We start from the raw sequence: 24,121 nt of genomic DNA on the forward strand, positions 1-24,121 counted from the left end.
GCTCTCTATGCACACAGCACAAGATAGAATAGTCGAGTCTGGGGCTCTCGGTGGAAGACTTTAGAGGCAAGGAGACGGGGTGGCAGGAGGGCTTTGACTATCTTTTTTTATTTTTCTCTCCTCACCTGCTCCCCAGCGTACATTGAGATAACGCTGGCTTTTGCTGGCAGCAGCCAAGAGGCCAGAACCTTGGGTTTTTTTCCACACATCGGTGCTGTTGCAGGGTAATAAAGCTAGTGCCAGAGGGGCAAGGAGCTACCGAGAAGCCCCCATCCACTCTCCTCTGGTTTCCTTGTAGTGTGTAACTCATCCCCTCAACCACAGGAGACGAATGTCTTTGCATATATTGAAAAAGAAATTATGTCTTTGATTTCCTAGATACATTACAAGTATTTACCAACAGATGAGAATTAGGTGAGGAAATCGGTTTTAGGCTCATAAGGCAATGTCTCTGAAGATTTAGTGCAATTTTAATGGGAACACAAACTTTGGGAAGGGAAAACACAAGTTATCAATTTTGGAACAATTTCCTCTCTGGTGCTGTAAGATGAGAACTGAAATCCAATGTTTATAATCAAATGATTCTTCTCTTTTCACATCAGCTATAGTGGATTATTTTCATGTATTTTCTCTGTGTACAGGCTATTCATTTTTTTCCTTTTTGGTTGTCATAATTGTTGTTCTGGATTTGGCATTGCACGAAGACCGATCTGTTTCTAACAAGTTGAGGGCCAAGTAAGTGGCCGGATGCACCTGTGAATATTATGAGCCCAGCCCAGGACTGAGTGATCTTGTCTAGAGCAAGCACTATTTCCTTTATGGGCAGAAATGGAGAGTTTGGCAACTGTTCGGATACCTGGATCAGGTCTGGCCCTGTGTTTAGAAAGAGTGAGTTCTTCCTTTGAGTGTGAGTTAAGGGGCTTCTAGGGCCTCCAAGTCACCCTCTTAGTATCCTCCCCACTGGCCTTGTTTTACTTTCTGAAATTCTTGTCTTCACCCCCTCCTTCGGGAAGCCCTCTGTTAAAATGGTGGCACTTCCTGCATTTGGTGCATGGCTTCCCAACATTTTCGTAGCATGGTGCACAGGCGGTTCCTCAGAACCGGAGTCAAGAGGTTGAGAGACTCTGGCCACTCCACGGCCTTGAGACTTGAAGGCGCTTAGTAACTCAGCACAGCTCTAATCTATACACACGACACGGACACCAGTCTCTCATAAGGGTGACTATATTGTTTATTGTCCAAACTGGGACACTTTTGAGAGTGGAAGAGGACACTTAATAATTAAACCAGGACATCAGGCAAACTACAATCTAGGAAATGTGTTTGGCCTAGTCAATTACACCTTAACCCTGATTAGTTTCCCAGACTAGCCCTGCTGATACCAGACCTTTGAAATGCGCAGTCTTCTAGTTTGTTTCTTCCATTAGCCCATTTCTTTATCTGCCTGTCTATTTATACAGCTGCTATCACTACTGTTATGTTTTGTTTCAACCTCCATTTAACAGATGAAGAGACAGATAAGAGGCTAAATATTGTTTCCTCCCTTCATATTTCCATGAGAAGTAAGTGATCAGGTAATATGAGGGTCGCTGGGGGCTCAGGGGCAAATCGGAGCTGTTTGAGTCTTGACTAGCATTCTCTTTTGGTATTTTTCTTGTCTCCTTTACCTCTTCTCTTCTTCCAGCTTCCCAGTGCCTATGTTCCCGCCCATGTCCGCATTCATTAAAGCTTACCTGTTCTCTACAGTATTCCATTCCCGCAGGACTTTGCCCTGTGTTCAAAAATAAATGCTGAAAAATTAACGTATTAGCCTCTCTAGAAGCTAATATTCACATTTTAATAGGGGACTTCTGGAGACATAACTGCTTTAGTTCAGTGAAGCAGCGATAACGGTGGGAGTTCAGGAACCCTGGCAAACTAGGGGCGTTGGTTTGGTTAGAAGATACAGTTTCACTATGACCTGAAATATACCACCTAAGGCCTGCCTTGGTCAGGGCTTTCTAAGTTGGATAAGCTATAATGCCTCTGTATAAGAATTCTGCCATCATCTGGATGACATGCTCTATGGGATTGTGTCATTATTTTAGATTTACTTGAATTTATGAAAAGGAAATAACAATGCTTTTCATAACAGCAAAATATGATGAAAGGGTAAAGAAGTAATATAATCTAGATTATGTGCCTGATCTGCTCCAGGCAGGAACATGAGCTCACTTTGGCGTGGTAGAGATTTGGGAATGATTCTTTTGTCTTGTCTTCTTGGAATGATGAAACATAGATTGCCTGGGGGATGGACAAGAGCTCTTAGAGCCCTCCATTTTATTTTATTTTATTTTATTTTATTTTATTTTATTTTATTTTATTTTATTTTATTTCATTTCATATTTTTAAAAAGATTTTATTTTGGGGGCGCCTGGGTGGCTCAGTTGGTTAAGCGTCTGACTTCAGCTCAGGTCATGATCTCGCGGTTCGTGAGTTCGAGCCCCGCGTCGGGCTCTGTGCTGACAGCTTAGAGCCTGGAGCCTGCTTCAGATTCCGTGTCTCCCTCTCCCTCTGCCCCTCCCCTGCTCACGCTCTGTCTCTCTCTGTCTCTCAATAATAAATAATAAAACGTTAAAAAAATTTTAAAGATTTTATTTTTAAGTAATCTCTATACCCAACGTAGGGCTTGAACTTGCAACCTTGAGATCAAGAGTCACATGTTCTATTTATTGATCCAGCCAGGTACCCCTAGAGCCCTCCATTTTAGTATCTTCCCCATCTGCATTCCTTTGAAACTGAAGTTTAAAACATCAGGCATCAGAATTCTTTGGGAAATCATTTTCAAAGGACAGTTATTTCTTAGAGTTTGTATATATCCTCTGCCCTACTCATGACCATCTAAACCAGCTAGTTGGTTCTCCCTGTGGATGTGACATTTGGTCATTCATTTACAAATATTCCTTGAGCACCTACTATGTGTTGGATACTGTGGTAGACACCGGGGAACACAATAGACATAGATATAGATTCTGTTCCATGGAAGTTAAACAAAAAGCAAACAAGTAACAGATATAGTAACAATCCATTTGGATTTGCTTAACAAAGAAAGCCGATAGGATGCTGCAATAGAGAATAGAAGATGAGGATCAACTTTCAACAGACAGTAGTGGAAAACCAAACTAAAATTAGGTCAATTAATATGGAGTTTATTATCTCACTGATTAAGAAGTCTGGAAGCAAGGCATCCAGGGTCAATTCAGATACACAATATGATTATTATGAGGGACCCAGGCACATTCCATCTTTCTATTCTACTATCCTTAGCACATGGATAATACTTCACTTGTGATCGTAAGAGGCCTCCCACATTTGCAAGCATCACATGTAGACACACAAAAGCTAAAGAAAATTGGTACTTTCTGTCTGTCTCTCTTTTCTCAGCAAGGGCCTTTCCAAAGAAGACTTCCTTTTGTGTTATTTTGGTTATAGGGCTTTCAGGCAGAGGGAGGAGCTGAGGCAAAGTACTAGACACTGATAGAGTTTGGCATCTTTGAGGACCCGGAAGAAGACAAGTGTGACCCAGATATAACAAGTGAGGGGAGAAGTCCTTGAAGTGAAGTTTGGGAGCAAGGCAGGGGCTGGTAGGGCATGGTGTAGGCTTAAGATTTATTCTCAGGGTAGTAGGAATGCACTGAAGGGCTGTAAGTCGGTTAGGGACATGACCTCCATTTCAGGGCCCTCTTGCTGCTATACAGAGAGTGAGTTGAAGGGTGGGTAGGAATGGAATTCGCAGACCAATTAGGAGATTTTTGCAATGCTCGGGGCAACAAATGGTGGGAGCTTGGAATAGGGAGGTAACAATGTAGGTGGAGAGAAGAGGCTTTGGCAAAAGTGAAAGTGTTGATCCAAGGGTTCTGCTTAACCATGTTAAGTTTGAGATGTTCGTGAGATATCCAAGTGGAATGGTAAAGTAGGTAATTGGCTAGGAGACTGGCTCAAAAGAAAGGTCTGGGCCAGAAATACGTATTTGGAAGTCAGCCGTATATAAATGGCATTCAAAGCCAGAGGACCGGATGAACTCACTTAGGGAAAAGGAGTAGACAGAGAAAAGGCAAGGGTTCAGTACCAAGTTCTAAAGTACACAAACTCTGAAACATTGGGCAGATGAGGTAGAGTGTGGAAAGGAAATTGTGAAATGGAAGCCATCGAGGTAGGAGGAAACCCAAGAGACACTACATGCTTTTCCTAGGGTCACACAGCTCATACTCCTGTCTTAGGGACTCAGGAGGATGGTATAGAAGTCTTTGAAGGGACAAGGTAGATGAGAATAGGAAGAGGTAATTTTACACAAATTTTTAAAAAAAACACTGTTTTTTTCCTGTTAATATAAAAACTACATTCATTGTTGACAATTTAGAAGGCATATAAACATATGAAAATGAAAATCATACATTTGTTATTCTTTTTGTGTAGAACTCTCTAGTCTTCCCCCTCCTTCTCCTCCCCTCCCTTCTCTCTCTCTGCCCACAATACACGCGAACATGCACACACACGCATGCACACACGTGTGCCCACCACACGGTATGAGCAAGGATGGGCTAGGCTATGTTGTGATAACAACCACCCGCAAATCTCAATGGCTTCATACAATAAAAGGTTTTTACATATCCAGTCTATGTGGGCAGGGAACTTCTGCACATTATGGTCAGTTAGGAGACCCAGGCTGATAGAAGACTCTTTTCAACACATGCTTCCACGATTGTCAAGGCAGGCAAAAGCCGTGTGGCACATTGATCACTGGCCTTTAAATGTTCCCCTCACATTTCACATTCCAGTTATGTTGCATGACCATATGTATCTTCAAAGGGATTGGGAAGCACAATCGTACTACATGCCTTAAAGGAGAATGTGAAAATATTTATGAATAGTCTTAATGGTTACTATAAACATGTAAATATAATGTCGTACTCTACATACTATTTTGCAACCAGGTTGTTAACTCACTATGTTTTGAAAATATGTCTTTAAACATTTTCCATGCCATTAAATCTTCTGTAATTTGCTTTTTAATAGCTGCGTGTATAGATATAAAATAATTTATTTAGTCAATCCCTTAATATTGCTATTTCAACTGTTTCTAATATCTCACTATGGAAAACTATGCTGTAGTGAAGCCCAATTAACATCCATCTTTGTCTTCATTTATGATTTTTTTTACAGAATAAATTCCTATATGGTGTTGCAGAGTCAAAAGACATGCAAACTGTGGGGCACGTTGGTGGCTCAGTTGGTTGAGCCTCTGACTTTGGCTCAGGTCACCATCTCACAGTTTGTGAGTTCGAGTCCCGCATCGGGCTCACTGCTGTCAGCATAGAACCCACGTCAGATCCACTGTCCCCATGTCTCTCTGCCCCTCCCCTGCTCACTCTCTCTCAAAAATAAACATTAAAAATGATATGCAAACTGTTAAGACTCTCGCCACTTATTGTTGAATTTTCCTCCAGAAAAGTTTTATCAATTTATGCTCTTACAAGCAATATGCAAGAGTGTACATTTCCCTGGATCTCACTAATTCTGGCTGTTACCCATTTCTCTTTAGCATTTGCTAATTTTCTCAATAAAAAAATCACATTGTTTTTGCTTGTGTTTTTTATGGACAGAACGAGCATTTCTTATATGCTCTCTGGCCATTCTTATTTTGTGAATTGCCTATTCGTGTCGTCTGCACTTGGTTTTGGAGTGCCCCTTTTGCCAATATCCATACTTCACTGTTACACAGCCCCCACTCATGAGCATACTTCTTTTCTCTCTTTCCCTCTTGAGCTTAAGATGCTTCATAGTAACTAAGGCAACAAAACATGCTAGGTGGTTGAACTCCAAAATAGTAGCTGTAATCATCCTGAAACCCTCAGCGGTAACTTTTATTAACTATTTATGGCCTAAACACATTTGTACATTCTGAGTGTCTATCAGGGATGCAGAGACATTGTTCACGAGTACTTTTCTAGGGGTGTGGAGTCCCTATCCCGAGGGCAGGGCTGCTGCATTCTTTTATTTTTTCAATGTTTATTCATTTATTTTGAGAAGGTGAGAGAGAGTGAGGCAGAGAGAGAGGGAGACAGAGAGAATCCCAAGCAGGCTCCACGCTGTCAGCATGGAGCCTGATGCAGGGCTCGATGTCACAAACTGTGAGATCATGACCCAAGCAGGCTCCACACTCTGAGCACGGAGCCTGATGAGGGGCTTAATCGCACGACCCTGAGTTCATGACCTGAGCTGCAAATCAAGAGTCGGACACTTAACTGACTGAGCCACCCAGGCGCCCCATGACTGCTTTTTCTTAAGAAAAAAATAGTAGCACAATAATTGATTCAAGTAAAATCTGACACAAAACCTCAAAATCTAAAATGGATGACTGTGAAGATGCTCTGATTGGAGCAGCCGTGTGCTCTCTACTCGGCCTCACCTGCATATTCCCTGCACAAGTCAGAATTTCCATGGAGCATAGTCTGAGAACAATTCGTCTAATGGAGTGGGCACTGGGCCTGGAATGAGGAGTGGAACTAACTGGCTGTGGGACTTTGATAAGAACAGATACTACACTTGATCTTAGCCAAAAGGCCGAGAAGCGATTGGCTGTGGGACTTTAGATGTGTTGCTTAACGTCTCTGACCATGGCTTTCTGAATCTATGAAATGGAGAGAATATTAAGTTGGTAGTTAATCACTGAGCACTCACTTTGTATAGAATCACCCTACTGGATACCAGGGAGGATTCAAATGGCATGAGTCAGTCCTTGCCCTTAAAAGGTTTATAATTCGGGGCGCCTGGGTGGCTCAGTCGGTTAAGCGGCCGACTTCCACTCAGGTCACAATCTCGCGGTCTGTGAGTTTGAGCCCCGCATCGGGCTCTGTGCTGACAGCTCGGAGCCTGGAGCCTGTTTCAGATTCTGTGTCTCCCTCTCTCTGACCCTCCCCTGTTCATGCTCTGTCTCTCCCTGTCTCAAAAATAAATAAAACGTTAAAAAAAAATTAAAAAAAAATAAAAGGTTTGTAATTCACCTAATACTTACTTTACTGATCTTCTAAAATGCCTATGAAATCCAATAAAATAGCAGGTGCAAATAAGAATAACAACTTGAAAATGCTTGGAAGAAGTGAAAATCACACAAATGCAAAATAACGTTGTACATATTGAATTATCGTTAATGTTTTGAGTGCATCAGAAGGTGGGAAGTTCTGTAAAGGTTAAATGAGACTCCTTTATAGAGCTTGAACTGGTCAACTGAGAAGTGTTGTTGCCATCCTGCCCACATCTCCAGAGCTCCCCAGTATTTCAAAGAGTCATGACAAATGCGTCCCATCTGGAACTACTGTCAAGTCCCGAGACCTGGCATGAAACCCACCCAAGGAGAAAGGGCAGTCATTGAGGCAACTTTCCAGGATGCGGAACCTGGGTTTGGCTTGAAGGTACAGCTCTCTCAGTAGGATTCAAGGGACGGTCAACACTACAGTGTACCTTGTTGTGTTAGTGTGTCAGAAAGATAGATGTGACACATGGCAGTGGGTCCTCAAGGCTCAGCAGACAGGTGCATTTGGGAGCTCCGTGAATTGGTAGCAGAATCCTTGCCGATGGTTGGAGATCCAGGGGAGGGAGCTGAGCCCAGCAGGAATACTGGGGCTCTAATCAGAAGAACTTGGAATTAGAAACCAGGTCAGAAGCCCATGCTAAGTGGAGGAGGCCTTTGAGTTCTTAGGGTCTTTCAGGCTATACATTTATACAAGGTGAGTAGAATGCGAGAAGAATTTTTTTCCACTGCAGAATTTACGAGGTGGTAGCCAAAATGGAGAGAGAATAAACGGGGCATAGTTGCCAGAGGAGTTCCCTGGAAAGAAAGTCTTTCAATACCCCTCCTCCCCTGGGAAAGGATATCTCTTTGGGAAGAATTTAAAATGCCCTTTGTTGTTACATTTCCTGTCGTGGCGCAGGGCGCAGTGTATTAGGGGAGGCCATGGGTAACTCAAAATGTTTCCAGATGCTAAAGCTTTTGTTACTTTTCACAACAAAAGGCAATTGAATTCTTTAGACTGTGATTATGATAATGCTGCATTGTTTTTGTCTGATCAAGAGCTGAGGGCAAAAGCTTTCCAAATTGACAGTTCTTTGCTCTCACAATGCAGGATAGAGGACGAATTAAAGAGGGCTAGAGTTGATATGGAGAGGCTACCTGTGTTTGGATTAGAGAATACTGCAGCAATCCAAGTGAGAGACACTAGCGATTTGCCTGGGAGTGGCGGCATTGGAAACAATGAAAATAGATTGCAGATATAAAATCAACAGAGCTTGATGATGAGTGGGACACGTGTGTAGTGTGGGAAACGTGCGCTGGGGGGAAGACGACACGAGTGGGAGGGAGATGTCAAAGGCACAAGTCCTGGGCTTCCGGCTCACACATCCGGACGTATGACGATGCATTAACTAGGAAAGAGGACACTGGAAACAATTCGGTTTGGAGATAGAGAACTCCGAGTTCAGATTTGGACATATTGCGTTTGCACTGCTTTTGAGACTTTAAGAGGCAACGTTGAGTGGGAAGCCTGAAGTTCCGGAGAGAGGTCTATGCGGGAGCCATAAATTAGCTGAGTCATTTCTGAGTCACACTATGCATATTATTCTGGAATTTGCTTTTCATTTTTAATATGTCCTGCACATCCTCAATTCGATACATATTAATCTCATTTAATAGTCGTGTAATATTCCATGGTATGTACAAAGGCGCTTTAATTATTCAACCATTCCCTTATAGAGTCTCTTACCAGATTTAGACTGGCTTCAGTATTTTTAGAAGTATTACAAATTCTGCAATAAACACATTTACATATATATCTTGATATACTAGTGCATTTATGTCTGATGGATAAATTCTCAGAAGTGAGATTGCTGAGTCAAAAGCTATGCACATTTTAATTTTAATAAATGTTGCCAGGTTGGCAGTATAGTGTACTGGTTGAGAGCCTGAGCTCCAGAATAAAAGTGTCAAGTTTCAAATTTTGACTCCACCACTTACGAGCTTCATAACCACGGATAGGTTATTTAATCTCTCCCTTATTCAGTTTCCTCCTCTGTAATTAGGACGTATATATCTCCTGTGGCTATCGTGAGGATTAAATGAGATTGTAGATTTTCATACACAGCTTGGAAATTTTTTAGATCTATAATACGTAAAACAACTATTGACAGGTATGTGACGGTAATCCAGGTGGGACTGCAATCCTTGAGAGAGACAGGAAGTATATGATTCAGGTCCAACTTCTACCCAGGGGGAAATGTTCTCCCTGGCTGTGTTTCCCCGGATGGCGGAACCCAAGCAGAGAATGGTAGGCAGAAGAGGCAGAGATCACAATTCTGGGACCAACTAAAGTGGTTGGAATTTGCGAGCAGGTTGCCAGAGAGATCAGAGCCGTGGAGAGGTAACCCCAGAAGGCTGAATGTTGCCATAGCAATTCCTAGCATGTGCCAGGCAGTGGCCTAAGTGCTTCTAGCTTTAATTTAATCTTCATAAAAATCTGTAAAATCTATAATTTATTATTATTCCCAGTTTACGGATGTAGCTTTATTATTATTCCTCTTTGTAGACAAAGGGAAAACGGAGGTACAGAAGGTTAAGTAACTTTCCAAAAGTCACATGGCTCGCAGCGGTGAGCTTGGATTTGAATCCACGCAGCTACTATATCAAACTGCCTTTCTGAAGAGCGAGTGTGCATCTAAGTGTCATACATACATTAAGCCATAAAACAGCTATTATTATCATTCCCACTTTAAAGTTAACTTCCAGCTAGGAAGTAATGGAGCTGAGATTCAAACCCACGTAGTTAGGTTCCAATGTTTTTGCTCTGAAACACCACATAACCTCTACTTTTTTTATTTTTTGGAGTTTTTATCAGGAATAGTTACAGAATTTAATATCTTATTTTGATTTTTTTTTTAATTTTAGAGAGAGAGACAGCACGAGTAGGGGAAAGGGGCAGAGGGAGAGAGAGAGAGAGAGAGAGAGAGAGAGAGAGAGAGAGAGAGTCTTAAGCAGGCTCCATGCTTAGCATGGGCTCAAGGCAGGGCTGGTTCCATGACCCTGGGATTGTGACCTGGGCGGAAATCAAGAGTTGGACGCTCAACCGACTGAACTACCCAGGTGCCCCCAGAATTTAATATGTTAATTATTATTTGTTGATATATTTGTTATTGGATTTTCTCTTTTTAAGTTTTTTTTTTTAAGTAGGCTCCATGCCTAACGTGGGGCTTAAACTCATGACACGAAGATCAAGATATGTATGCTCCACTGACTGAGTCAGCCAGCGGCCCCTCTTTTAAATTTTTTAACACAAATTATGTTGTTAGATTTCCTAATATCTTTCATGAACTGCTGGATTTTTTTTGCTATTTTATTTATAATTTTTATATTTATATGAATAAATCACCTTGTTTTCTTTTTTTTGCATGTTTATAATGCTTTATATTTAGGTTATAAAATTATAAATTAAATTGGGAAGTTTCCCATCTTCTATACACATCCCATAGTTATTTGGTGTTCTTTTTTATCTTTCAGATTTTTTCACTCTGGTAAAATACACGTAACATACAATTTACCACCTTAACCGTTTTGAAGTGTGTACTTCATTGGTATTAAGTACATTCATATCATTATGCAGCCATCGCCACCATCTATCTCCAGAACTCTTTTTATCTTGCAAAACTCAAAATCTGTACTCATTAAACTATAAGTCTCCAATCCCTACCCCCAGCCTCTGGCAACCACCAGTCTACTTTCTGTGCATATGTATTTGAGTACTCTGTGTACCTTATAAAAGTGGAATTGTACAGTATTTGTCTTCGTGATATGCTTACTTCACTTAGCATAATGTCTTCAAGGTTCATCCATATTGTGGCATGTGTCAGAATTTCCCTCCTTTTTAAGTGTGAATAATAGTCCATTGTATGTTTATACATTTATACCTCCTTTTCTTTGTCCATTTATTTGTTGATGGACACTTGGGTTGTTTCTACCTTTTGGCTATTGTGAATAACGTTGCTATGAACACTGTTGTGGAGATACTTCTCCAAAACCTTGCCTTCAGTACTTTTTGGGTGTATTTGCTGGATCATACGATAATTTTATTTTTAATGAAAAAAATGTTTATTTATTTGCTTTGAGAGAGACAGAGACAGCACAAGCAGGGGAGGGGCAGAGAGTGAGGGAGAGAGAGAATCCCAAGCAGGCTCTGTGCTGCCGGCACAGACCCCTATGTAGTGCTCGATCCCGTGAACCGTGGGATCGTGACTTGAGCCAAAATCAAGAGTCAGACGCTTAACTGACTGAACCACCCTTTTCTTTCTTTCTTTTTTTGGTTTTGTTGATAGTAACTATCCTAATGGATGTGAGGTAGTACCTCACTGTGGTTATGATTTGTATTTCCCTAATAATTGGTGATGTTGAGCATCTTTTCGTGTGCTTGACATTATTTTATCATGGGAGAAATATTTGTTTAAGTCCTTTGTCCATTTTTGAACTGGGTTGTTGTTTTTCAGTCGTTGAGTTTTAGGAGTTCTCCACATATGCTGAATATTAATCCCTCATTAGATATATGGTTTACAAAGACTTTCACATTCTGTAGGTTGCGTGTTTACTTTGTTCATAGTTCCTTTGATGCACAAAAGTTTTTAGTTTTTATGAAATCCAGTTTGTGTGTGCCTTTGGTGTCCTATCCAAGAAATCATTGCCAAAGCCAATGTCATGAAGCTTTTGCTCCACATTTTCTTCTAAGAGTTTCATAGTTCTAGCTCTTACTTTTAAGTCTTTGATCCATTTTTAGGTGATTATTGTGTATGGTGTTAGGTAAGGATCCAAGTTCATTCTTTTGCATGTGAACATCCATTACTATTTGCTGAAAAGACTGTCCTTCCCCCATTGAATGGTCTTGAAACCCTTGCCAAAAAAATCACTTGGCTATATATGCGAAGGTTTATGTCTGGTCTCTCTACTCTATTTTGTTGATTTGAAACCTGTGTTTATGCCAGTACCACACTGTTTTCATCTCTGAGGCTTTGTAGTAAGTTTTAAAATCAGGAGGTGTGAGTCCTCCAATTTTGTTCTTCTTCGAGATCGCTTTGGTTATAGATATATGAAATTCATGACAATTTATTTTATTTTATTTCTTATTTTTATTTGAGTATAGTTGACACACAATGTTATATTAATCATATAGCTACAACCTTCTGAAAAGAGGGCTGTCTCCCCTTTTTCCATTTTGGGTGAGAAGATTGTCATAACCCCTGGAGGTTACTGATTCATGAAAGGGTGGGGAGCTGTTGACTTTGGGGACAGGGTTGGTCTGAGCAACTTTGAGTCAGCTTAGTGACTGGAGTGTGGGTGAGTGGGGGGTGGGGGAAGGTCCTTTAGAGTCAGGGAACAAAGCAGGACAATGGAAATCCTACCCTTTGGTGCATATGTTATGGGGAAGAAATATATAAATCAATTTTGAAATAATTTTATCTCATAGATGAATTTTTTAGCATTTGTTTCCTGTTTTTAACATAGTTTTAAAATTATTTTTAAATTTTAAAACACGTTTTTTCTGTATTAAAAAAAGATGTATGTTCACTAGAGAATATTACAATACACAGATAAGCAAAATTTAGAAATGCAGAGTACTTCTGCAAAAGAGCAGATCAGTGAATGGGGCTGGAAGTTGTGGGAGGTAGAATTGATTAAAAGGGGCGAGAAGAAACTTTTGGGGGGAGATGCAAATGTTTTCTCTTGATTGTGGTGGTGAATACCAATGTGTATAAACTGTCAAAATTTGAACTGTATACTTAAAATGGGTGTATCTGATTGTATGTAAATGATACCTCTATAAAGCCAATTAATAGTTTCCAAAGTACTGCTGTCATCACCCATATGAAATTACTGTTCATGGGTGTACCCTTGTGTACATTTTCCACTGATTTTGTATGTATCTCTATATACACATATTTATGTAAAAATGGTATCATTTTTGACCAACTGGTTTTTGAAAATTTTTTTTAACATTTTATTATTTTTGAGAAATAGAGCCAGAGTACAAGCAGGGGAGGGACAGAGAGGGAGGGAGATGCAGAATCCGAAGCGGGCTCCGGGCTCCCAGCCGTCAGCACAGAGCCCGAGGCGGGGCTTGAACCCACGGACCGTGAGATCATGACCCGAGCTGAAGTTGGATGCCTAACCGACCGAGCCACCCAGGCGTCCCCATTTTTGACCAACTGTTAAAAAAAAGATTGCTTTGGTTATTCCAGGTACCTTGAGATTTCATGTAAATTTTAGGATCAATTTTTCTCTTTCTGCAAAAAGATGTCGTTGAGATTTTGATATAGATTGCACTGAATCTGTAGATTGCTTTGGGTCGTATTGACATCTTAACCATATTAAGTCTTCCAGTACACAAACATGGGGACATCCTTCCATTTATTTATGTCTACTTTACAATGTTTTATGGTTTTCATCATATTAGCCTTTCACTTCCTTAGTTAAATTAATTTCTAAGTATTTTCTTTTCTTTCTTTTGTTAAGCTTTTATTTATTTACTTAGAGAGAGAGAGAGAGAGCTGGTGGGGGGGAGAGAGAGAGAGAAAGAGAGAGAGAGAGAGAGAGAGAGAGAGAATCCCAAGCAGGCTCCACACCACACTGCCAGTGCAGAGCCCGAGGCAGGCTCAGTGTGGGGCTCGAGGCTCAAACTCACAAACCAGGAGATAATGACCTGAGCTGAAATCTAGAGTCAGATGCTCAACCGACTGAGCCACCCAGATGCTCCTATGTATTTTATTTTCTGATGCTATTGTAAATGGAATTGTTTTCTTAATTTCCTTTTCAGATCATTTATTGTTAGTATGTTGAAATGCAACTGATTTTTGTGTGTTGACTTTGTGTCCGGCTCCTTTGCTGCATTCATTTATTAGCTCAAGTAGTTTTTCCCTTCGTGGGACCTTTAAGGTTTTGTATACGTAAGATCATGTCATTTGCAAACAGAGATAATTTTACTTCTTCCTTTCCAATCTGGATGCCTTTTATTTCTTTTTCTAATAAGAAATAATAGCCTAATTAGCCTAATGGCCTAATAACTTCTACTAACCTATTTGCTGTGGCTAACATGACCAGTATTATGCTCAACGAAAGTGGTGAAAGCGGGCCTTCTTGCCTGTTTCCTGATCTTAAAGGAAAAGCTTTCAGCCTGTCACCATTGAGTATGATGTTAGCCACAAGTTTGTCATAGATGGCTTTTGTTACACTGAGACAGTTTCCTTCTGTTCCTGGCTTGCCCATAGCTTTTAATACAAAGTGAAAAGTACATTTTGGGGATACATTTTAGATAAGTCATGATTTCTATTTTAATTTCTTCTTTTTATCCAAGCATTTCTCAGTTTCCAGATCCTTAAGATACTGTTATATTTTTGCTGTTGTTTCTAATTTTTTGTGCCATTCTTAGGGAAATATGGCTTTTTAAAACTTTATGAATTTCTTAAGGTTTCTTTGTGTCAAGTACATGACTGATTTTTACAAATGTTCCATAGCCATAGAAGAAAATGCATATTCTTTCCTTGCAGGGGACAGAAATCCTTCGTATCCTTACTAGTTTTTCTGAAAGACATCTATTAACATTTTTCACTTTATATAGTTATATTGCTTTCTCTCTGTAATTCTGGGAGCGTTTGCTCTTATGTTGTTTGGTGCATAAGTACTTGTGAGTTATATCTTACATCTTCTTAGTATCTTAGTATCTTTTACCATTACACCTGTTTTAAGTGCTTGCTCAAATGTTGCCTTCTTAGATAGGCTTCTCTAACCTCACCTAAGGTATTTCTCACTGCTCTCTCCTTGTTTTTCCTCTCCACAGCATTTATCACATCTAATATACCAAATAATTTACTTTTTTTGTTTAGTATCTATCCTCTGCTACTATAATGCAAGGTCTGCATATGCAGCTCTTTTATTCTGTTTGGTGACTGGTTTTTCCTTGTATCCAGAACATTGCTTGACACATAGTAGATGCTCAATAAATAAGTCAATGACCAAATGTTTCTCTTTGTGCCATTTAATACTTTTCACTTTGATTCTCATTTCCTTGTACCAGTATCACAATTCTTGCTTTCTTTTTAATATTTGCCTAATATATTTTTGCTTATTCCTTTATTTTCAACATTTATTTCTTAATTTAATTTGCAATTTGTTTCTTTTCCTTCCTTCCTTCCTTCCCTCCCTTCCTCTTTCTTTCTTTCTTTCTTTCTTTCTTTCTTTCTTTCTTTCATCTTTTTAAAGGGAGTTCAATCCATTTCCATTTTGGGGAATAATTGATATGTCTAAGTTTTTCCTTTTTTCTTATTTTATGTTTATTACTTACTATTCTTGTTATTATTTGCTCATTTATCCTTTGTCATATCTAGATTTCTCAGAGTGAGAACATTTCTCTCTTTTCCTATGTTAATTCATAAATTCTCTATTTCTCTAGTGATATTTTTCTACATTTTTGTAGCATTTAAAGCTATATTCTTCTATCAAAAGAACAGAATCAAATAAGGTATGTTTTCCAATCCCCAAAATGTTTTACCACTATGTTCAAAGAAATTTCTTACAAAGGTTTAAATGCCTCACTCCCTCTTTTCTGTACCAAATCCCAAACTTTGTTTAAAAAAAATAATTTATTTCCAGTATATGACTATATATTTTACTTTACAAAATGTAAATTATAGTCCAATACACCTTTCTTAACATTTATGCGACAGTTTGTGCTCATATTATCATTCATTTAGGTTTTAACAATACATTTTGCAAGAAGGATGGCTCACCACTCTTTTGTATACATTTTACCTTCCCTCATCTTGAGTTCTTTCATCTGCTATAATTTTCACTTGGAAACGTTCTTTCTTTGAGTAATTTACTTATAAAGAGTATATGAGTAGTACACTTCCCCCCCCCCCCCCTTTATGATTTTTTTAAAGTTTATTTCTTTGAGAGAGAGGGGCAGACAGAGGGGGAGAGAGAGAATCCTAAGCAGGCTCCGCATTAATAGTGTGGAGCTCAATCAAAGGAACTGTGAGATCATGACCTGAGCCAAAATCCAGAGTTGGATGCTTAACTGATCATGACTGAGCCACCCAGATGCCCCTTATGATTTGTTAGTTTTGTATCATGTATGCTATTAGTGGCTTAATATTTTTTTAGTATGGTTGACACACAGTGCCATTACACTGCCATTACAATATTGACTGTATTCCTTATGCTGTGCCTTTTATTCCTTTGAATTAGTCATTCCATAACTGGAAGCCTGTATCTCTCACTCCCCTTCACTCATTTTGCCCACCCCCACTCCCTCCCCTCTGGTAACCATTAGTTTGTTCTCTGTATTTACAGGTCTGATTCTGCTTTTTGTTCATTCATCTTTTTTTTATTCCACTTATGAGTGAAATCATATGTTATTTGTCTTTTACAGTCTGACCTCTAGTCCATTCATGTTGTCTCAGGTGGCTTAATCTCATTCTTTTTTTTTATCATTGTGGATGTATGTACACACACACACACACACACACACACAGCATCTTCCTTATCCATTCATTTGTTGATGGACACTTAGGTTGCTTCCATATCTTGGCTACTGTAAATAATGCTGCAGTAACATAGGGTGCATGTATCTTTTTGAATTAGTGTTTTTGTTTTCTTTGGGTAAGTATCCAATAGTAAATTATTGGATCATATGGTATTTGTATTTTTAATTTTTGAGGAACCTCCGTACTGATTTCCCTGTGGCTGTACCAACAGTGGTATACTTTCTGAATTTTCTTATGTTCATGATTTTTTTTGCTCTCACATATGAATATTACTTTGAATAAGTCTGTTTACTCTCCAGAATATATACATATTGCTTCAATGTCCTCTAACTTCCAATGGTGAAGAAAAGAAGTTTAATGCTAGTCAAATTCTCTTTTAGTTATTAACAACCTGTTTTATTTATCTTGGTGTCTCTAAGATTTTACTTTTTTTGTAGCTTAGATGTTTCTATAGGCTTTCTAGGTGTGCATGTTTTTTTTTCATTAACAGGTCATGAGATTTGGGGATCCTTTTTTTTAATTTTAGAGAGAGAGAGAAGATGAGCAAGGGAGAAAGACAGGGAGAAAGGGTGAGGGGGAGAGAGGGGGGAGAGAGAGAGAGAATCTCAAACAGACTCCATGCTCAATGATGAACCCAATGCAGGGCTTGATCCCACGACCCTGGGATCATGACCTGAGTCCAAATCAAGAGTCAGATGCTCAACCAACTGAGCTACCCAGGGGTCCCTGGGGATCACTTTTAATCTGGAATCTAAAGTCTTTCTAGTTGACAGAAATTTTGTTTTTTTGTTTCTTTGATCATTCATTTCCATCTATTTTTTTTCTCTTCCTATACAACTATTATTTAGTGGTTTGTTTTCTGGAAGTACTTTCAATATGTCTTATCTTTTCATTAATAAATCCCATTTAATGTATTTTTCTCTGTGTGTTAAAAGATCTTTTATTTTATCTTCCAATTTTAAGCATTGGCCATTCTATTTGCCATTTTCATTACTGATTTTTTAAACTGTAAAAAAATGTTTTCTGGACTCCCCTGTTTTGCATTCTAGTTATGTCTTTTTAAGGGTCCTCACCATTTTCCTTGAAAGCTCTCTTCTTTCCCTTATAATTATGTCTGCCTCAATAACAGTCACAGTATGTTAAATAACTAGAATTTAAATAAAAATTTGAAAAGAAAAAAGAAAACAAGCCACAAATCCTGGTTGTTCATCTTGGCTCTTCCCTCAAGTTGCTGAGTCTCCTTAGCTGCATTGTGAATTTACTTTTTTTTTTCTTTATTTTAGAGAGAGAGACAGAGACAGAGAGACAGAGACAGAGAGAGAGTGCATGCATGTGCCGGGCAAAGGGAGAGAGAGAGAGAGAGAATCCCAAGCAGGCCCCACACTCAGTGTGTAGCCTGACGTGGCACTTGATCCCACAACTGTAAGATCATGACCTGAGCAGAAATCAAGAGTCAGACACTCAACCAACTGAGCCACCTAGGCACCCCTGGATTGTGAACTTTCAATGTTTGCTCATGGGTGGGTTCATTCGGCACACGTATAAGTCAGCTTGTTATGGGGTCTCAGGCAATAGTGACCCAGAAGGTGTTGGAAGACAGAGTTAGCATTTTTCTTACAGTAGTCCCTTAGTAAGTCAAAGAAAAAAATAGAACCTTTCTATGGGGTGTGGGTGTGGGGTGGGGTTCTCTTCTCATTCTTCTTTGGGTGCAAGTAGGAAAGTAGATAAGATGGGAGCATTGGAGCTATTGCTCTCCTGGAATGCCTGGGGCCAGGATGAGGAATTATGCTCACTGGATTACTCTAGAAGGTGGAAGAACTGGTCAATGACATTCACTCATTTCTTGATCCCTCCTTTGTTCTGAAAATGACATCATGCACTTTTTATGTCCTCAGGAGATGTGGCATTCTCAGATGCAATTAAGATTTTCTCTAGGTTTTTTCACCATCAGTCTATACTTATTTAAACTAATTAGCTCTCAAATATATTAGCTATGTTATTCTAGATATTAGAATCACTTTGGGGGCATATAAATAAATACTGATTATATGCTTCTGTCTCCTCTCTCAAGACAATTGAACCAATTTTTGGTGGTTGCACCTGGACACTGAAGCCACCGTTTTCCAGATTGTTTGCTTGGTTGTTTCCTCTGCCGGATATCTATGTTTATTGCTCTACCCTGAGGTAAGAGGCCAATAAGGGTTTGCTAAATGAATCAATTAATGCAATGTAATTTTAAAATTATAATAATTACTCATTTGAATATGTTGCATTTGCACATTATATAAGCCCCTAAAGCCCCAAAATATATACAGCAAGTCTCCCTTTTGCCTTATATTTTTAAAAAAACTTTTAAAATGTTTATTTATTTATTTTGAGAGTGGGGGGGAGAGTGCATGCACGCATGCACAGTGGTGGGGAGGGGCAGAGAGCAAGGGAGGGAGAGAGAGAGAGAATCCCAAACAGAGAGAATCCCAAGAATCCCAAGCAGGCTCTGCGCTGTCAGCACAGAGCCTGATGCTGGGCTCAAACTCACAAACCATGAGGCCGTGACCTGAGGCAAAATCAAGAGTCAGATGCTTAACCGAGTGAACTATCCAGGCGCCCCCCTTTAGCCCTATTTCTTAGTCAACCAGTTCCTCTCTCTAGAAGAAGCCACTTGTTGCTAGTTTCCTGTATACTCTTCTAGAGACATTCTATGCATATTTAAGCATGTAATATCAACCAGTCTCCTGTTAATAGACCTTTATATGGTTTTCCCTCTGTTGCTATTACAAACAATGCTGCAGTGAGTAAATACTTTTCCTACCTAAATCTCTTAACATGTATCTGTATGATTCCTAGAAATGAAATCATTGGATTCAAGGGTGTGTAGTGTTTTTCTATTCCCAGCATTAGTTCTACTTAATTATGATAGCTTATTCTTTTTCTATACTAGACGTTTCTACCTGATAATATTTAATTTAGGGTTTTTGTATAACTTTTACGTAGCCATTCATAAATGAGACCCATGTATCTTTTGCCCCAATTTCCTGTTTTTTAAATTAAATAAAACTTTGATAAGGATACATAAAATATTAATATGTTACCCCGCATAAGTAATGTATTTGTATAAAAATTGAAGCTTTCTGGAAAATTGTGATTTGAATCACTTGTAGAACTTTAAAAAATTATAGGCTTCAGGATTTGTTTGAGAACAGGGGTCAGAAAACTGCGGCCTGTGGGCCAAATCCAAGCTGCCACCTATTTTTGTAAATAGAAGTTTATCGGAACACAGATATATCTTTTCATGTATGTATAGTCTGTGGCTGCTTTTGCACCACAGTGCAGAATTGGATAGTTGTGACAGAGTCCACATGTCCAGGAAATCCTAAAACATTTACTGTCTGGACCTTTATGGCACAAGTGTGCTGACTCTTGCTGTATATCCATGGAATCAAAATCTGGTACTGAGGCCATTGTGTGTGTATTGTGAAAAAAAAAATCCATCAAAGTTGGCTCATATTTGCACTAAAGTTTGAGAGCCAATATTTTCATGCAAAGTTAAATAACTAGGTGAATGTCATTTTCTGTCCATGCCAGTTTCTTATCTGTCTCCTGGTCTACTACCGTGTTCGGACCTTAAAATTCCAACACTTCAGTTGAGGCCCTGTGAATTTCCACCACATACCCCTGCCATTGTATTTTTCTTACCACCTCCTAATCAAAGCCATAGTGACCAGTGAATCAATGTTTATTGAATAACTTGTCCATCCCTATTTTAACACTTCTTTAGCGTGTAATTTGTTGGATATATGCTTACAGATATATAGGCATGAATCTCAGTCCATAAACCCATGTGTATAAAAAAATGAAACTCTTTTTCTAATAAATTTCAACTTGAAAGTTTCATTCCAACAGAGTTTGGAAACTTAATTGTAGTCAGTCTGGGCATTTCACACTTCTTGACTTGGGTTGTGTTTAAGTTATTGAGGGCTAGATGGAGAACTCACGTAGTGCCAAGATATTGGGAGGATATGTTGTATCTTCAATTGCATAGGTTGTATCTTCAATATCTTCTGCCCATGTAAGTATCTATTGAGATACCCATGCCTCATCTGAGCCTACATCAGTGGTTCATAAACACCACCAGGAGGGATGATCCTTGCTCTTCATGGCTCCCTTAGGTTGATTGTTTTTTTTTAATGTTTCTTTCTGAGAGACAGAGAGTGCAAGTGGGGGAGGGGCAGAAAGAGATGGGAGGGGGGTGGACAAAGGATCCAAAACAGGTTGTGTGCTGATAACAGAGAGCCCGAGGGCTCAAACTCTTGAACCGTGAGATCACGACTTGAGCCAAAGTCAGACGCTTAACCAACTGAGCCACCCGGTGCCCCCAGGTTGATTGTGTTTCAGTGCTACTTCCATGTCACTCTGGTGCTCTCAGAAATCAGTCAGCTGTTCCTGCTCTACAACAAGGTGTAGGAAAGCGCAGTGAGGCTAAGTCCCCTTCTGCTGAGACATGTTTAAGAGCTACTTGTCCCTCATGTATCTTATTGTCTCCCAAAGGCTTCATCTGAAAATGGGGTCTAAATTCCGTATATCTTAGAAACCGAAAACCTATGTGGCTTTTTATTTCTGGCCCCCTCTCTTGGAACACTTGACATCTATATTCTCATTGCTTCCTCTCTACCTTTTCTTAATTTTCTCATCCTAGGAAATCTTTTCCTGGTTTGGTGGGGGATGGTTGGGGAAATTTTTACTTTTTCCCTAGCATTATTTGCGTTGTGAGCCCTTTGCTAGGCTTTTGAAACCCAAATGCCAAGATGAGATGCCTCTTGCTCCCCACTGCTTTATGCCATTTCTGCTGTCTGCCAAAGCAAATGAGCACGGAACTGTTTAGCTGTTCAGTGAGGGGAAGGGCAAGAAAAAGGAACTGTCAGGAAGAAATGGGTGGATACTTAAAAAAACATCCTGCCAACAAGGTGTATTACTATCACTTAATGACCATGAATTAGCATAAATGTGCCTTGTCATTGTTTTCTCCTTCCTAGTATGTTCCTTTGTCTCTCCCAGTTAGGTCCCTAAAGAACCTAAATAACTCTCATACAAGAATTATTTATTAAGCACCTATTCCAGGCTTAGCCATGCTTCCTTGAAGTGACTCAGGCAGTGAATAAATGTGAAATCCCATTTATTTGCTTTTGTGGCTTCTTCAGATACTTCTTTTTCTTGCAATGGTCAATGATCATAAAAGGTTGAGTCCCCGGTGGGTAGAAATGTAAATCTGGGCAAGCAGTAGAAGACAAATCAACTATCCAAAAATAAATAGAAACGTTACGAAAATTCACAGCCATTCCTTTAGGTCCCCAGGTTAAGTATTCCATAGAGACAGTAGGTGAAGTTTATATCTCACTCTTAGAATTTAATATGCTCTATTTCATATTGTATTAGTCTATTATGTTTATATGCAAAATGTAGTGAGTTAAGAACGGGATGGAAAAGTCTTGCCTCTAGAATTCATGTTTGTTTTTTCTCCTTCCTGAGCCAGAGCTTTTTGCATTGGTTTGATGTACTGTAGTTACTTGGGGTTTAATCTTGTATAATAATTAACTTCAATTGATCCACTGCAGTGTGTTAGCAAAGTGCCCAAGCCTATTAAATCCGACTAAGAATCCTCCATTGCTTTCCTAATTTCCAGCATCATTATGCTGCCGGGAAAGCTGATTAATGTAAAGGCATTCCAAACCGGGGCTTCTGCCTGGTGAAATTTTGGAGAAGGTGCACACTGTTCCATTTTGCAGTATTGCATCTAATAAATACCAACATAGAGGATCTCTATTCTTAGGAGAGTCCTGGATCTATGAGCGAGGTTTCTTATTCTTCTTTAGAACAGAACTCTTAAAGAGGGAAACCAGCATCATCGGAGCTTCACTTCTTAATGGAGGCACATATGGTTGATTTAAAAACAAGTAGAAAATGGAACATTACTGAAAGTGTGCCATGCTCAGTAGGCCTCTGGAAAAGAAAACAAAGCCTGCCAATAAGAGAGAGGACAAGAAGAAGAAATTATGAAAACAAACAAAGCAGACCTCTAAAAGATCAATGTAAATGAAGCCGTTAAATTGAATATTCACAGCAGATATTTTCAGCCTTTGAGGAAATTTTAAATAAAACATCCAAATTGGTCTGTCGAAAAGCTGTGGATCGGGGAATTTCTAGTGAAATGCTCCATTTGGACAACTTTCCTGAGAGTCAACTGTATGTGAGGGAGACAAAGAAGATTAAGACTTGGTCCTTGTCTTTGAGGACTTTACACTTTCTTTTAAATAGTCTGTCTTGATTGCCTGGGTGAAGTACAATCCTATTTTGGTTTTCCTCATGTTCTTGGAAATTTTTTTAGTCTGAGTCTACTTTCCTGCCTTAGCAAGTAGAATCTAGTGAGCATCTTTACTTGTGTCGATTTGCAGGCTCATCATCTCAGGAATCAGTGAAATGTTTCCAAGAATGGATGGAACAGATGTTGGGCATGAGGCTGAGACACGCCCTGGAAGGTAACTAAAAGTCGAATTAGCTTTATTTTTTGTTTGCTTTGCCTCGTTATTTTAAAAGTTGTATGTAAAAGAACTCTACTTAATTAAGGGTTTTGGTTAGTTTGGTTTCAAATAGATCTTTTCACTGTAAATGATTATATGGCTCTCAATTTTATCATTGGAAGGGGATAGAGATTATCTTGATGATTTCATTAAAGTTATCATGAATGTTAGAGTTGGTGAAAGTAATGAAACTGAGGTTTCTCCGAAAGATATCATTTGAAAAAAATTTTTTAGCGTTTATTTATTATTGAGAGATAGAGCGTGAACAGGGGAGGGGCAGAGAGAGAGGGAGACACGGAATCGGAAGCAGGCTGCAGGCTCCGAGCTGTCGGCACAGAGCCCGACGCGGGCTCGAACTCACAAACCGCAAGATGGTGACCTGAGCCGAAGTCGGACGTTTAACCGACTGAGCCACCCAGGCGCCCCGAAAGATACCATTTTTAACCCATGGATTGCAATTCCCACGAATGTTTTCTTTATTCCCTATCATGGTGCAGTTGCAATTTGAAGAGAGGCCACTGAGGACTGCAGGTGTGGGGGGAAAGCTCTATGGACGAGGTAGGATTTGTGTTAGCCATAAAGAGGAGGTAGATTTTCTATTGTAGGGGGAAAGAGGAAGGGTATTTCCACTTAAGGGAACAGCATGAACAAAACGGTTGAGGTGGTTGCGAGCATGATGTATAAAGAGGGTGATGATGAAACTTGTTTGACCCGAGGGTTGGGCTCATAGGCACAAGTAAGTTTTGGCCGAGAGTAGGGTGAATTTGAAAGTCTGATGAAAATTTTGAAAACTACACTTGAGGTGTCTGAATTTGAACCAGGTAGGGTGGTAATGCAGGTGTTACAAACATTGAAGAAAAAGACTGATTAAGAACTACAGTATTAGGGAGGAATCTATAGCAATTATTAGTTGGATGTTATAAAAATTAACAACAGTT

General features: G+C 39.5%; 1 long non-coding RNA gene and 1 pseudogene across 1 annotated transcript in view; one reads left to right on the plus strand and one right to left on the minus strand.

The window, feature by feature from the left end:
* Positions 1-23,145, plus strand: part of LOC109250702 (uncharacterized) — a 32,569-nt gene extending 9,424 nt beyond the window's left edge. The window contains exons 2-3 of the long non-coding RNA XR_002073131.2: positions 18,683-18,795; positions 23,058-23,145. This is a non-coding gene — a long non-coding RNA (uncharacterized LOC109250702). The remainder of the gene's footprint in view (positions 1-18,682; positions 18,796-23,057) is intronic.
* On the minus strand, positions 6,535-6,615 carry LOC128774029 (U2 spliceosomal RNA; annotated as a pseudogene).
* Positions 23,146-24,121: the final 976 nt, after the last annotated feature.

The sequence above is a fragment of the Panthera pardus genome, unplaced genomic scaffold, assembly GCF_024362965.1.
Source record: "Panthera pardus isolate Hobbes unplaced genomic scaffold, ASM2436296v1 HiC_scaffold_27, whole genome shotgun sequence".
NCBI classification, from domain to species: Eukaryota; Metazoa; Chordata; class Mammalia; order Carnivora; family Felidae; genus Panthera; species Panthera pardus.